Below are 15934 nucleotides of genomic sequence, written 5' to 3'. Positions count from 1 at the left end.
TATCTGTTCTGTCATTTTCTTAAGAAAGGCAGAGGAGACTGATTTGAGTAGTGATAAAACTCCGGTCTCCTGCACAGCTGACTCTACATGAATTACTCTTTCCCTATTGCAATTCCCCTGTCTTGATAAATTGGCTCTGTCCAGGCAGAGGGCAAGGTGAACCAATCTGGTGGTCACACCACTGCACTCCAGCCTGGGTGACACAGCAAGACGCTGTCAAAAAAATAATAATAATAAGATAAAAAGGAACAGTCATGTTTCTTAAAAAAAAAAAAAAGGGCGGGGGGATGGTGGGGAGAGTACACAGTAATTTAGAAAAAAAGACTCTGGACCCACCAGGAGTCCAATTCAAGCCTTCAATACAACAGATATATAATCTTAAGCAAGGAACCAGAGTGCTCTTAGTTTAACCTTGGTTTCTTCATCTGTAATATGGAGATGATAACAGTAACTGCCTCACAAATTGCGGGAATTAAAAGTTAATATCTGTAAAATGAAAGGTATTTAATAAGCACCATATACATGTTTGTTATAATGCTAGTAGAATCATTAAAAGTTATGTCACTACAGACATTAAAAGGATATTAGGAGAATATTATTAACAACTTTATGCTAATAACTGTGACAACTTATTTAGACAAGCTCCTTGAAAAGAAACACAAAAGTGCCCAAACAGACATACTATGAAAGATCTAAATAGCCCCATATCTACTTTTTTAGTGAATAAGCAATTGAAAATCTTCCTACACACACACAAATCCTGTCCAAATGGTCTCACTGATGAATTTCATCAAACATTTAAGAAAGAAAGAATATCCACTTTACACAAACTCCTTCAGAAAGCGGAGAAGGGAACAATTTCCAACTTATAAAACTAGCATTACTGATGCCAAAACTAGACAGAGACAACACACACACACAAAGGAAATGATACACCAGTATCCCTCACGAACAGAAACACAAAAATCCTTAGCGAAATATCAGCAAATTGAACCAGCAATATATTATAAAGATTAAAAAAGACATATTATTAACTGGATGTAGCCTAAGAATGTCTAGTTGATCTACCATTTAAAAAACAATCAACTAGACAAATACATGAAACAATCCTTATAAATCTATCTTGATGGGCACACCATTATAAAGATGCAATCTGTGAAAACAATTGACACAAAGGTAGGAGAAGAGAGCTATATAGAAGCAAAGCTTTTTACGGCATTAAAACTAAGTTGGTATTAATTCAAACTAGAGAAGCTTGTTTTTTAAAAAGATCAACATTGACAAATCTTTTTTTTTTAAAACAAGTTCTGATTCTGTTACCCAGGCTGGAGAGTAGTGGCGCGATCACAGTTCACTGCAGCCTCAACCTCCTGGGCTGAAGCCATCCTCCTGCCTCAGCCCCCTGAATAGCTGGAATTACAGGCATGCACCACCATGCCTGGTTAATTTTTGTATTTTTTTTTTGTAGAGATGGGGTTTCTCCATGTTTCCCAGACTGACCTTGAACTCCTGGGTTCGTGACATCCTCCCACCTCAGCCTCCCAATTAGCTGGGATTACAGGCATGCACCACCACGCCCAGCTAATTTTTATTTTTTATAGAGAAGGGTGTCTTATTACGTTGCCAAGGCTGCTTGCTCTTTAACTTCTGGACTCAAGCTATCCTCCTACCTTGGCCTCCCGAAGTGCTGGGATTACAGGCATGAGCCACTGCACCTGGCTCATTGACAAATCTTAAGGTAAACTAACCAAAGGGAAAGGAAAGAAGACTCAAATCACTAAAATCAGTAAAGAAGTGGGAACGTTATTACCAATCTTACAGAAATAAGAAGGCTTATAAAAGAATACAATGAACAATTAATTGTATTCCAGCAAATCAGATAACATAGACAAAATGATATAAACTACCAAACTACCAAAATGACTCTACCAAAATGACTCAAGAAGAAACAGAAACTACCAAAAATGACTCAAGAAGAAACAGAAAATCTGAACAGACCTATAGCAGATAAAGAGGTAGACAGAAGTTGTAATCACAAAACTCCCGCAAGACAAAAAAAAAAAAAAACAAAAGCCCAGAACCAGATTATTTGACTGGTGAATTCAACCAATTATTTAACACCAATCCTTCTCAAACTCTTCAAAAAACACAAAAGCAAGGAAACACTTCTTAAGTTATTCTATGAGACCAATACTATGCTGATACCAAAGCCAGACAAAATGTCACAAGAAAACTATAGACCAATATCCTTTATAAATACAGATATAAAAATCTTCAACAAAATACTACTAAAAGTGATCTAGTGGCATATTAAAAGAATTACAGCCCACAACCTGGCAACTGTTTCTGGGTATATACCCCAAAAAAGTGAAAGCAAGAATGGGAAGTGCCATTTGTATATCCATATTCATAGCAGCATTATTTACAATAGCCAAGGGATGGAAGCAACCCAAGTGTCCACAGATAGGTGATGGATAAACAAAATATGGTATATTCATACAAGGAAATATTATTCACCATTAAAAACGAAGGAAATTCTGACACATGCTAAAACACTGATGAAGCTTGAGGACATTATATTAAGTGAAATAAGCCAATCAAAGGAAAAACATTCATTCATTCATTCATATGAGGTACCTAGAGTAGTCAAAATCATAGAAACAGAAAGTCGAACGGTAACTGGCAGGGACCAGGGGAGAGGGGAGAATGAGGAATTATTGTTTAATAGAGAGTTTCAGTTTTGCAAGGTGAAAAGTTTTGCAAGGTGAAAAGTTTTGCAAGATGAAATACATGGATGGTGGCAATGGTTGCACAACAGTGTGAATGTACCTAATGCCACTGAACTGCGTACTTAAAATGGTTAAGACAGTAAATTTTGTGTATTTGTAATTTACCACAAAAAAAAAAATTTAAAGATTATACACCATGAACAGCTGAAATTCATACAGGGTATGCAAGGGAGTTTCGATACATGAAAATCAATCAGGCTGGGCACTTGTAATACCAGCACTTTGGGAGGTACAGACAGGCGGATCACTAGAGCCCAGGAGTTAGAGACCAGCCTGGGCAATATAGTGAGACACCATTTCTAAAAAAAATTTTTTTTAAATAAAGAAATTGGCTGGGCATGGTGATGCATGCCCGCAGTTCCAGCTACTCAGGAGGCTGAGGTGGGAGGATCACTTGAGCCCAGGAGTTTGAGGGTACAGTGAGCCATGATTGTGCCACTGCATTCCAGGCTAAGTGACAGAGCAAGACTCTGTCAAAAAGAGAAAGTATAGAAAGAAGGAAGGAAGGATCACTGTAATACACCACAACACACATAGTCATCTCAGTTGATGCAGAAAATGCATTTGACAAAATTCAGCACATTTCCATGATTAAAAAAAAAAAAATCAACAAACTTGGATTAGAAAGGAATTTCCCAGACCTGATAAAGGGCATCTACAAAAAACCCACAGCTAACACCATACTCAATGGTGAAAGACTCAAAATCTTCCCCCAATATCAAAAACAAGAAAGACAAGGTGATTGCTCTCACCACTTCTACTCAACATTTGTACTCTAAGTTCTAGCCAGAACAATCAGGCAAGAAAATAAATACAGTGTATTCCAAACTGGACCAAAATAAATAAAATGGCACCCCATGTTCATGGATTTAAAGACTTAATATTATCAACATAGGAACAATACCCAAAGCAATCTAGATATTCAATGCTATCTCTATCAAAATTCCAGCAGCCTTGTTTACAGAAATGGAAAAGCCAATTCTCAAATTCATACGGAATTGCAAGGAGTCAATAGCCAAAATTATATTGAAGAGAACAAAGTTAGAAGATTCGCACATCCCAATTTCAACTTAATACCAAGCAACAATAGTCAAAACAGGATAATACTGGCATAAGGACAGACATATAAATCAACAAAATAGAAGTGAGAATCCAGAAATAAATCGATGCATCTATGATCAACTGATTTTCAACAAAGGTTCATAGACTACTCAATGGGGAAATAAGTCTTTTCATCAAATGGTGCTAAAAAAAACTGGCTGGCCACTTGTAAAAGAATGAAGTTGGACCTGTCCTTAATACCATATTTTTAAATTACCTCAAAATGAATCAAAGACTTAACTGTAAAACCATAAAGCCGGCCAGGCACGGTGGCTCGTGCCTGTAATCCCAGCACTTTGAGAGGCTGAGGTGGGCAGATCACTTGAGGTCAGGAGTTCGAGACCAGCCTAGCTAATATGGTAAAACCCGGTCTCTACTAAAAATACAAAAATTAGCCAGGCGTGATGGCACGCGCTTGTAATCCCAGCTACTCGGGAGGTTGGAGGCAAGAGAATCACTTGAACCCAGGAGGCAGAGGTTGAAGTGAACTGAGATCACACCACTGCACTCCAGCCTGGGTGACAAAGTGAGACCCTATCTCCAAAAAAACAAACAAACAAACAAACAAAACCCACTATAAAGCTAAAAAAAAAACTATAAAACTATTAGAAGAAAACACAGGGGTAAATCTATATAACTTTGGATTTACCAGTCTATTCTTAGATATGATATAAAAAGCATTAGTACAAAAAAAATCAGTAAATTATACTTCATTAAAATCAAAAACTTTTGTGCATCAAAGGACACTATCAAGTAAGTAGAAAAACAACCCAACAGAATGGGAGAAAATATTTGCAAATTGTATATCTGATAGAGGTCTAATTTCCAGATGATATAAAGAACTCATACATTCAACAGCAAAAAGACAACTCAATTTTAAAATGGGCAAAGAACTGCAAGAGACATTTCTCCAAATAAGGATATACAAATAGCATAACAAACAAACAGAAGATAAGTGTTAGTGAGGATGTGGAGAAATGAGAACCCTCACATATTGGTATTAGGAATGTATTGGTCAGCCACTGTAAAAAAAGTTTAGCAGTTCCTCAAAAAGGTAATCATAGAATTATAATATGACCCAGCAATTTCACTCCTAGGTACATACCCAAAAGACTGAAAACAGGCACTCAAACAGTTGTACACAAATGTTCACAGCAGCACTATTCACAACAGCCAAAAAAAGAGAAACAACACTAATGTCTATCAACAGATATGAACAGATAAAATGTGTGTGTGTGTCTGTGTGTGTGTACACATGTAATAGAATATTACTCAGCCCTAAAAACGAATGAAGTACATTCCTTCCTACATGTAGATGCAACACCAAAACATTACACTAAGTGAAAAAAAGCCAGAACAAAAGGTCACATACTATATAATTCAATTTGTATGAAATACCCAAAACAGGTAAATCCATAGAGATGGAAAGCAAACTGGTGTTTGCCAGGGGTTTGGAGGACAGCAAAATAGAAAGTGAGCACTTCATAGGTACAAAGTTTAATTTGGGGATTATGAAAATGTTTTGCAACTTGACAGAGATGGTGGTACACAACACTGTGAATGTACCCAGAGCCACTGAATTGCACACTTCAAAACAGTTAATTTATGTTACATTAATTTCACCTCAATTTTAAAAAAATGGATGCTAAGAAATAATCTATACATTTTAAGGGCAGATGAGGAAAAAGAGGAGAGAGGAGACAGTCTTATACATCAGCAACAAAATCCAAATAATAGAAGACTTGAGAAGTAGATTTAAGATTCTCAGGAGAAATGATTAATGATGTTCTACTTAGCTTTTCTTATTTTACGGAAAAAGCTGCCAAATATTTTTTCTTACTATAAAAAATTTATCCACACCCACCAACATACAACTAAAAGCCACACTTTATAACAGGGAAAGAACATTCAACTGAAAGCTGGAATCCTGGGTTTTAATCTACTCTGCCTATCGCATAAGTGAGGAAAATAATTTAACTCTCCTAGGCCTCAGTTTCTTTAATTATAAAATGAGATGCAACTACTACTAATAAAAACAGTAATAAAAAATAACAGCAATATAAACAGTAATGTTTACATGCATTTACAGTGTGGCAGGCAATATTGTATTTTACATGTCAACGTTAGCTAACTGTTAATATGTTAAATATTAACACATTTAATACTCACAAACCCCTGTGAAATAGGTGCTATTAATATCCCCACTTTAAAGGTGTGGAAACTGAGACACAAAGAGGATTAAAGAGAAGAGCCATGCAGTCTGGCTCCACAGCCCATGTTCTTAAGAACCAGGCTATACTTGATGATCTCTAAGACCTTTTCCAATTCTAAAAATTCTGAGTCCATGTACATTTAAGGCAATTTAAGGACATTATTAAGCCCTCCTGTTTCAGCCATCACTTAGCAATTAACATTCTTGAAATATGCTAAGAGCCTTGTTCTGAATGACATCTAACTTCACCAGATGTTCGATCCCAACAGACTTCTGATGAAGGATTATAATGGAAAGAAACGGCTCATTTGTATCTGGTTATCTGTGTGAGATACTGCCAAGTGCCAAAGAGCCCAGAAGAGATTTACATGTCACTCAAAATTCTTCTGAAGTCGGGCCTAACAATTCTTCAAGGAACGGAATAGTAACAAGTCTGGGTGAGTGCCTACTAAACTGCTCAGGGAAATAGATAATTTAACATATCCAATGAGCAGGAGTAATTCCAGGCAAGTCAGGTGTATTTCTAGATGAGTGGTCAGCAAACTTTTTCCATAAAGGGCCACATAGTAAATGTTTTAGGCTTTGCAGGCCACATGTCATTTCTGTCACATATTTTTTTCTTTAAAATTCTTTAAAAATGTAAAATCATTCTTAGTCGCAAGCTATACATAATTATGTGCTGGACTACAGTTTGCTTATCCCTGTACTAGTTCATTGGATGAGTCATGTTTTAAAACATGTTACCATATATTTTGAGAGTTTTTAGCTGCAACAACACAAGACTGTCCTTAACTTCATTAAAACTACAAAATGTATACAGAAATAACGCAGTTAGTAGGATAACTGATTAGGAAGCAAATAGCATTATACATATACTTATTCCTTTCAGTGTTTACTGAACACAGAGTACATAGATGGTGTTAGGCAATTATTACTACTGTCATCGCAGAGTACACAACCCAGTGAAGGTTCCAAGTGAATCAAATAATGCAAGAGTGCCATAAGAAAGGCTTTTTAAAAAGCTACAGGAGTTCTGCTGCAGTAAAGATTCCATCTACTAGAACAGGAACATCAAAGACTGCAGGGGTGGCAGTATTTGGGATGGATTAAGTAGTACTGAGAAGCTGAATGGCAGTGAAGGAAAGTCCCACACAGACTGAACACCTTTAGCCAAAGCATGACAGCAGGAAAACACAAGCTACATTCAGAGAAAATTAAATAGTAGTCCAATTCGTTTAGCTTCAGTGACGTGGAAATTATTTGGATCCCTGGAGAGGGAAGTAGTGGGAGACATAGCTGAATAAGTAGGTAAGGAGGGCCAGAACACAGCAAGTCTTGAATACCATGCTAAAATGTAAAGACAACCTATGGGCAGTAAGAACTCATGGAAGGTTTCTAACAGTTTAGGTTATAATCAGAGCTACATTTAAGGAAGGTTACTCTGGTATTGACAAACCTCATAAATTGGAGGAAGACTGTCCAACTACCCGATAGGAGGCCACTATAAAAATCCATACATATTAGACACAATGAGGGTTCAAAATCCATCAGTGGCAATGGTAATAAAAAACAACAGAAACGGAAAAAGAGAGAGGAGGAGGAGGAAGGTGGGGAGGAGGAGGAGGAAGATGCGGGGGGAGAAGGAAGGTGGGGAGGAAGAGAAGGGAGAAGAGAGATAAAAAGCGGAGACAGAACCCAAAGTACTATACAACTGACTGAATTTGGGCTGATGGAGAGAAAGCAATCAGACCAGAGAGTTGGACACATCTAGCAGACAATAAAAATTTACTCCATACAATCTTTAAGCAAAGGAATAAAAAACGAAAGCGTCCTTTAGCAAGATTAATCAGGCAGCAGTAAGACAGAGTGGATACAAAGAGACTAGAGTCCATAGGCCTGCCAGGAAACTACTGCAGTGACCCAGCCCTTTGGGAATGTTGATCTGAGCTTGGATTATGGCAATGGAGAGGGAAAAGTAGCCACAGATACCAGAACTATTTCAAAGAAGAACTCAGAAGAGTCTAGTGGTTGACTGAATAGAATGGATAAAATAAAATAAAAAAAAATCAACACTTAACTAAAATTTGAGGTCAGGATAAATGAAAAAATAGTTAATAAAGACATGGAAAACTGGAAGAGAAAGCAACCTTGGAGAGAAAAAACGAAGAGCTCCATTTAAAGTATAATAATTTGGCAGGTATCTACGCAGAAATGTCAGAAACCACTAAGACAAAGAACTGCAATTTTGAGTAACAAGCTATATCAGGGGTTCCCAACCCCCAGGGCAAGCATCACCACCTGAGCTCCCCCTCCTGTCAGATCAGCGTGGGCATTAGATTTCATGGGAGCTCGAACCCTACTGTAAACTATACATGCAAGGGATCTAGGTTGTGCGTTCCTTATGAAAATCTAACTAATGCCTGATCATCTGAGGTGGAACAGTTTCATCCTGAAACTGTCCCCATTCCCTGTCCGTGGAAAAACTTGTCTTCCACAAAACCGATCCCTGGTGCCAAAAAGGTTGGGGACTGCTGAGCTATACTACCGATGACAACCAAGTGGTGTATTCCAACAGAATTTCTAATGATCTGCTGCTACAGAAGCTTCATTCACTCATTTGACAAGAATGTACTGGATTATTATTACATGCCAGACACAGTGCTAAATACTAGGGATCAACAGGTGAAAACAGACACTGTCCTTGCCCTCGCACAGTTTACAGTGTAGCAGGTAAGAGAGGTAAGCAAATGGGCAATCAGAATATAATAGGATAAGGGTCAGTGAAGAGGGAAATGTAATACAAGGTGCTACGGAAGCATATAAAAGGGATCTATCCACACTGGACTTAAAAGGTATATCACAGAAAAACCTTCCTATGGAAATGGGGCCTTAGCTAAAACTGATGTGAACAAATCTTAGCCTAAGAAAGTGTTAAGGATGGAGTGTTTAGAAATAAGGAATAGCAAGACCTCATAAGTCATTAATTATTGAGGGCAAACACTGCTGACAAGATTTGAATAAAGGAAGAATATGATCATTTTAGAAAAATAAATCTGACTATACTGTTAAGAACCAGGAAAAAAGTAGCAGCCACCATTGGTAGTGATTGAAACACAGAAGAAGGGACTCAGGACAACTCTGTTCTGACTTGAGAAAGTAGGTGGATTGTGGTACCATTCACTTCACTAAGAAACACAGCAGGAGGAAGTGTTGTGAGAGGGGAAGGGAACTGAGCTCAGTTTGGGCTATGGAGAGCATATGTATCTCTGAAACATCCAGACAAATTTGACACATGTCTAGATACATGGAAATCTAGACTGGAGGTGTTTATCTGGGAGGAAATCTCTCCTCAGCAGGACTTGCCAGTGTTCTATATTTATTCATAAAACCATAAGTGAGCTTTGAAAATAGTCTTCTTCTACTTAACCTAGGTAAAATAAGAAATCTTGATGGGCAAGGGAAAAAAAAACAATGGCTCATCCTACTACTTGAGCACATTTTCAGATGCAATGAGTATACTTTTTTTTAAATACAGTGTTTGTTTGTATGACTACAGCTACCTAATGAATAAATAGACAGCCTGTGTTCCTAGGTGTATATGTTCATTTGGACATTAATAACACTTTTAGGCGTCAGCCAAGTTTAAGCCGAATAAAACTGTGCACGTATCTCTGTTAAGCATCATCAAGCCTTAGACACCCCTGGCTCTGAGATCTGACGAAGCCCAGATGCTGAGTAGTTAAGGAGGAAAGGTGAGACCTCTTCTTAGACAATTAACCTGAGCTGAGTGAGTACATCCCCTCAAATTTGGCCCAATGTTTGAGACAACAGAGGATGTTTTTCCTCTCCTTTAAAATAGTGAGAAGCACTGAGAAATAAGAATAGTGCCATTAAGCAAAGATATACAGATCCTGAAACTAAAATTAATGATTTTAAATTTAAATCAACAGAGATGAAGATGTTTTTGTTCATACTTCAAATATACTCAGAAAATAATCACAATCACAGGCACACACTCCAAGTATGAAGTGGACTAAGTCCTTCAGTGCTACTCCACGACATGAGGACTGAAAGTAACCCTGCTAAAGTAGCCATCCCTTAAGCAAAAAGTCTACCTTAAAACAGAGATGGGAACAATGTGATCCTAGTAGACTTCATTCACTCATGGAAAAATATTCAGTAAGCAAAGTCTGAGACTTTAAAACTGAGTAAGGCATAACCTCAGCCCTAAAGGAGCATGCACCCTAATAGGAAGAAAGGATGTATGGCCAAATTACTATAACCGTGAAAGAAGAGAGAAGGAAGAGAAGGCAACAGTGACAGCACGTTAACTAGCATTCGTGGAGAGAGAAAAAAGGAGAATGAGGGAAGATTCCCAGCTTTGTACAACAGTTGAAACAGAAATTGATTTACAGGATGGAGTGAGGGGGCTCAAAAATGCCCTCTATACAAATCTAAAGAAGAATGGTGAAAACAAGTTTTCAAAATATTAAACAAAACAAAATTTTAAACTCTCTGAATCCCCTAGTGAGAACAAGTCGAGCTCTGTTTCTGTTTACTTCTCAAGAATCTAAAACATCTATATGAAGAACCATACTTGGCTTTGAATTTTACAGTATTAAAAGTTCTCAAAAGCTCAAAAATTGCTCTAAGAAGACAAGATCCTCCAAATTCATAACAGGAAACATGGCATTTTCCCAGATTATTCTCTGGCTTCAATGAAGAGAGAGAATGGGGACCACACTGCAGCAGCAGGGTTTATAAATATGAATTACAGGATAAGATGATTTTCCAAACATCTGTCAAAAGCTAATTCGATCCAAGAGAAAAGGGGGAAAAAAGACTCAGAGGGAAGCCAAATACAGTGACTAATGTGTGGAACTTTTGTGGACTTCAGTGGGTTGATGGTCTCATGGGCACTGCATGCCCACTCTACAATAATAAATGCCCAAAGTCTGTAGAATAAAGCACTTTGATACTGTTCAAAGTGTTTGCATGTGTTCTCTCTCATTTGATTCCCACAATGCACAACTAGTTATGCTTTGTGCTGGTTAATATGAAGGCAGAGAATTGGTACACTGTCACACTATATGAAGTCAGAAGAAATGTGGAGATGCCATACAGCATAGTGGTTAAGAAAACAAGCCTTCAAATGAATGAGACCTGGGCTCGAATCATGGATCTGCTATTCACCACCTATGCCATCTTGCTTGGGTCAGTAGTTTAATGCCTTCTTCTAAGGTATTTCACTCATAAAAGAAGGAGAACTACCTCATTGGGCTGTTATACACAAATTAAATAAAAATACATAACCTATCTGACATAGTGTCTCATAGCAGGCACTCAGTAAATGAAAACTGGCAGTGGTAGTTTTTTTAAAGCTCTGTATTCCTGAGAAGAGAAATGGGAGAAATATTTAAAAATAAAATAAATAAAAGCTCTATACTTACTTAGCATAATACTGTTAGTACACAATCACACCAGCTCAAATAGTTCAGAAATAAAATTTTACCCTGGATTTAATCTGGGCTCAGATCTCTAGATGCTTTATAATAAAGCAAGCAGCTATTATAAACAGTCCCTGAGGATTTTCCCAGTCTTTCTTTGTTCTATTTTGTAAGGCAGGGGAAAGGAAAACTAAACAGAATATTCATCGGAATGGACTTTTCAAATAATTTTTTTTCCAACTTTTCCTTAATAATGTACTAAAAGACCTGGGCAGAAATGTACCATATTCAGCTCTCTGTTATTAAAATATTGGCTTTACTTGGGACACTTAATCCCTACTTCTGAATGATGTTCTGCTTGCGTACTGTGTGGGACAGGCTTTGGAAACAAGTTAGTATCCATTAGCATGACTAGCAAGAGGAAATAACCACCTATTTAATTTCTCAGTTCTACAAAGTTAACTACATGGAAATCTCTTAACTTCTCTGGGTTTCAGCATCTTCATCCTGAAGATGAAAATACTACTACTTGCCCACCTAAGACACTATAAGTTAAAGGAAATATCGCTAACAGTATATAATCACAGTGAAATTAAATGATAGAAGAAACCTCAAACGAAAATTAAATGATGAAAATCTTCTATCACATCATCTCTTCACAGGTGACAGTATAATGAAGAAAGTGCATGTCTATAAAGATGGAGAGATGTGTTCTGATCCAGGTTCTGCCACAACTCATCCTAATATCTTGGCCATTCATTTTTATTCCATAAGTACTTACTATATACCTATTAGATGCCTGCTACTCAGCCTGGTATTACAAATACAAAGTTAAAATACAGTTTGTACCTTCTAGAAAGAGAGATAGATAGACAATTCAAAAAACTATAATAAACTCAAGAGCTACTAATAGAGGTATGTCAAAAGGGCTTCAGGAGCAAAGAGAAAGGGGCAATTTATTGTATAGAAATGACTAAGTCACGGAATGAAAGGAAGTCACTTTTCCCCTCTGTGACTCAACTTCTTTTAAGCAAATAATGATAAATTGGCCCTACCTTCCTCTAAGGTTGTTATAAGGCTGGAGTGAATTACTTAAAGACAAAACTCTAAACATGAAAGAGCTATGGGCCGGGCACGGTGGCTCACGCCTGTAATCCCAGCACTTTGGGAGGCCAAGGCGGGTGGATCACGAGGTGAGGAGTTCAAGACCAGCCTGGCAAGATGCCGAAACCCCGTCTCTACTAATAATACAAAAAAATTAGCCAGGCATGGTGGCAGGCCCCTGTAATCCCAGCCACTCGGGAGGCTGAGGCAGAGAACTGCTTGAACCCAGGAGGCGGAGCTTGCAGTGAGCCAAGATCGTGCCACTGCACTCCAGCCTGGGTGACAGAGCAAGACTTGTCCAAAAAAAAAAAAAAAAGATTAAAGAGCTATGAAGGTAAGTATATAGATATATAGAGATAGATAAATTATAGCAGCTGGTAGCTCATGCCTGTAATCCCAGCACTTTGGGAAGCCGAGGTGGGCAGATCACTTGAGGTCAGGAGTTTGAGACCAGCCTGGACAACATGGTGAAACCCCATCTCTACTAAAAATACAAAAATTAGCTGGGTGTGGTGGTGGGTGCCTATAATCTCAGCTACTCGGGAGGCTGAAGCAGGGTAACTGATTGAACCCGGGAGGCAGAGGTTGCACTGAGCCGAGATCGTGCCACTGCACTCCAGCCTGGGTGACAGGATGAGATGCCATCTCAAAAATAATAATAATAATAATAAATAAAATAAATTATAGCTATGTCTAAGTTATCATCTGTAGCATGGAGCTAACTTGCTATGTCAAGTTCAATAAATCAGGAGCCCCCTGAACATCAGTTTTTCCATCTACAAAATAAGAGTGTTGGGCTAGATAACTAATATTCCCTGCAGTGTTATCCAGCTAATTAGGATTTTCTTACTTTTGAGATGAGGAACCTAAAACTAAGAGAAGTTAAGTGATTTGCTAAGGAACACAGTACCAGAACAAATTGAAAAATATAAAATAAGGAGTTTTCATTTGTTCAGGCTTTCAAAACAGATCCTGAAACTTCTTATACCTAAATCTTCAATCTCAGCCTATGTACTCGAGACGATCAAGTTATATGGTTATTTTTGTGAAATTCATCACCAAGTTGCTATTTCAGTATCTTGGGGTTCTTTCATCCACAAAGATTTGCTCCTTTTGACTTGGATTCTATGCCTGCTCTAATTTTTTCCATTAAAGTGAGAAAGTATTGCCATCTACTGGACTCTAAAGATATTACCGCTGTAGCTTCTAGTCAGAAAAATGAAATTCTTACTTTTATCTCTATATATCTATATACTTACCTTCATAGCTCTTTAATCTTTAGAGATTTGTCTATAAGTAATTTCACTCCAGCCTTATAACAACTTGTCTAATGCTTTTGCACCTTATCAATAGCACAATAGTTGGAGTAATTATGCCAATATGAGTTACATAAAAATAAATACCAAAAGTTGAGGCTGGAGGTAACCCAGGGTAGAACAAATATCATCTACTCAAGATTTTTATTCTCAATTATTGCTGTGATAGCCCTAAACACAGCAAGCATTCACCTTCATTCACAAAATTTTATTGAGAGCCTACTACATACCAGGCACTGTGCTAGAGATATAGTGTTAATACAACAGTAAGTATTAGAGATGTAAATCCTCTTATCATAGGATTTAGAGCCTAGTGAGTAGAAGTTTCCATTTACTGGAGTAATAGTTGTCAGGAGTACCTATAATTAAACTTACATCAATCTGACTCCAATATCCATATTCCTAATGACTAGGACTGTGCATTCATAAAAAGTAGCTGTCAGCTGTCCCACCAAAAGACGAGTGGTCACCAAAATGAAATTCAGGGAAAGATAATCTTACCTGTATACATTAAAGGCAAAATCCTGAATGGGGACCTGAAAGATTTCCAGCTTACTGACTCAACAGCTTTTTATTTATCATCCTCCCCTAATCACCATCATAGCAGTTAAACCCACCTAGAAAATCCATGTAGAAATCTCTACAGGTCACCCAGCCTTATTCACCAACCTCCATACCAACTTCAAGGTGTAACAAAGCTCCTCTTGGCTTCCCACTAGTCACCAAACATTAAAACCTCTTCCTGAAGTGCTCTTCAAATTATTTAAGGTTCTGCTACAACTTACCTTCATTATCTGCAAGATGCAAACAAATGACACCAAAAACAATTTTTCAAACTAAACTCATTTGTAAACCGGATGTCTTCTGGAATATATGCTGTCTTATCTCCTCAACAAAGAAAATAAATTTTGAATCCATGTCTTATACTTTCATATCCCACAGTACCTAGTTTAATAATAGGCTTGTAGTAGGCGCTTGACATTTTTTACCAGGAAAAAAAATCATGAATAACTTTTACAACTAAGATAAAAATTTGAATCATCACTTATTCAACTTCTCTTTTGTCTGAATTGCTATTAAATACTTAAGATTGCAGTATCTGGCCAGGTGTGGTGGCTCACACCTGTAATCCCAACACTTTGGGAGGCCAAGGTAGGAGGATCATTTGAGCCCAGCAGTTCAAGACCATCCTAGGCAACACAGTGAGACCTCATCTCTATTTTTTTTTCTTTAAAAAAAAAAAAACAGAGTGCCACATTTGTATGCCAAATAAAGACCATTTTGCTACATACAGTTAACAAGAATATATCACTCCCTAACGATGCCAGAAGAAGTTACTGAACAAAGGATTAAAATCCAGTGTTTATTTTAGTGAAAAATTTTTCAGTGTATTAAGTAGCGTCCAACACACTCCTGGAAGTGAAAATGAACTACTTAGCTATTGTATTCTATAGTTAAGAGATTTTGGTTCCTAAAAACTCAACAGAAAGATGTAAAGCCTTTGGGAGAAGCAGATAAACAAAGAGGGAAAAGTTATGAACAGATAAGTAATTTCAGCTTTCAGATCCATAGTGCCTGAAGACATATGAAGAGAATGTAGACAGAGGGAGTATTAACATCAACATAATCATCAGCAATAATAATAAAACTGTTTCTGGTCACAGCTAATATAAAAAAAAAGAATGCCAAAGAACTGCTCAACAAAAATTTTAGGCGTTATTGAAAGTTGCTTTAAAATGTGGTCTGTCATTGCTTCCTAGGGTAACTTTTCCTCTTCTGTATAAAACACTCATTCTTAAAATTTAATCCTGTTCTCAAAGCCTTGTTGCTTCAGCATTTTTAAAGTTTTAAACGAAATACTTCAAACCTATATGATATCCATTTATAATTATTGTGATTACAAATATATGTGGACATAATGCTACCCCCACACTACATGTTTCTTTTTACCTTTTGTTTCCTTTT

The 15934-nt window shown here is 37.3% G+C and overlaps 1 protein-coding gene across 3 annotated transcripts in view; it reads right to left on the bottom strand.

The window, feature by feature from the left end:
* Positions 1 to 15934, bottom strand: part of UVRAG (UV radiation resistance associated) — a 330142-nt gene that overhangs the window by 231284 nt on the left and 82924 nt on the right. The gene's annotated exons all lie outside the window — the stretch shown is intronic.

The sequence above is a fragment of the Pongo pygmaeus genome, chromosome 9 (assembly GCF_028885625.2).
Source record: "Pongo pygmaeus isolate AG05252 chromosome 9, NHGRI_mPonPyg2-v2.0_pri, whole genome shotgun sequence".
NCBI classification, from domain to species: Eukaryota; Metazoa; Chordata; class Mammalia; order Primates; family Hominidae; genus Pongo; species Pongo pygmaeus.
This window is presented reverse-complemented; position numbering and strand designations above follow the sequence as displayed.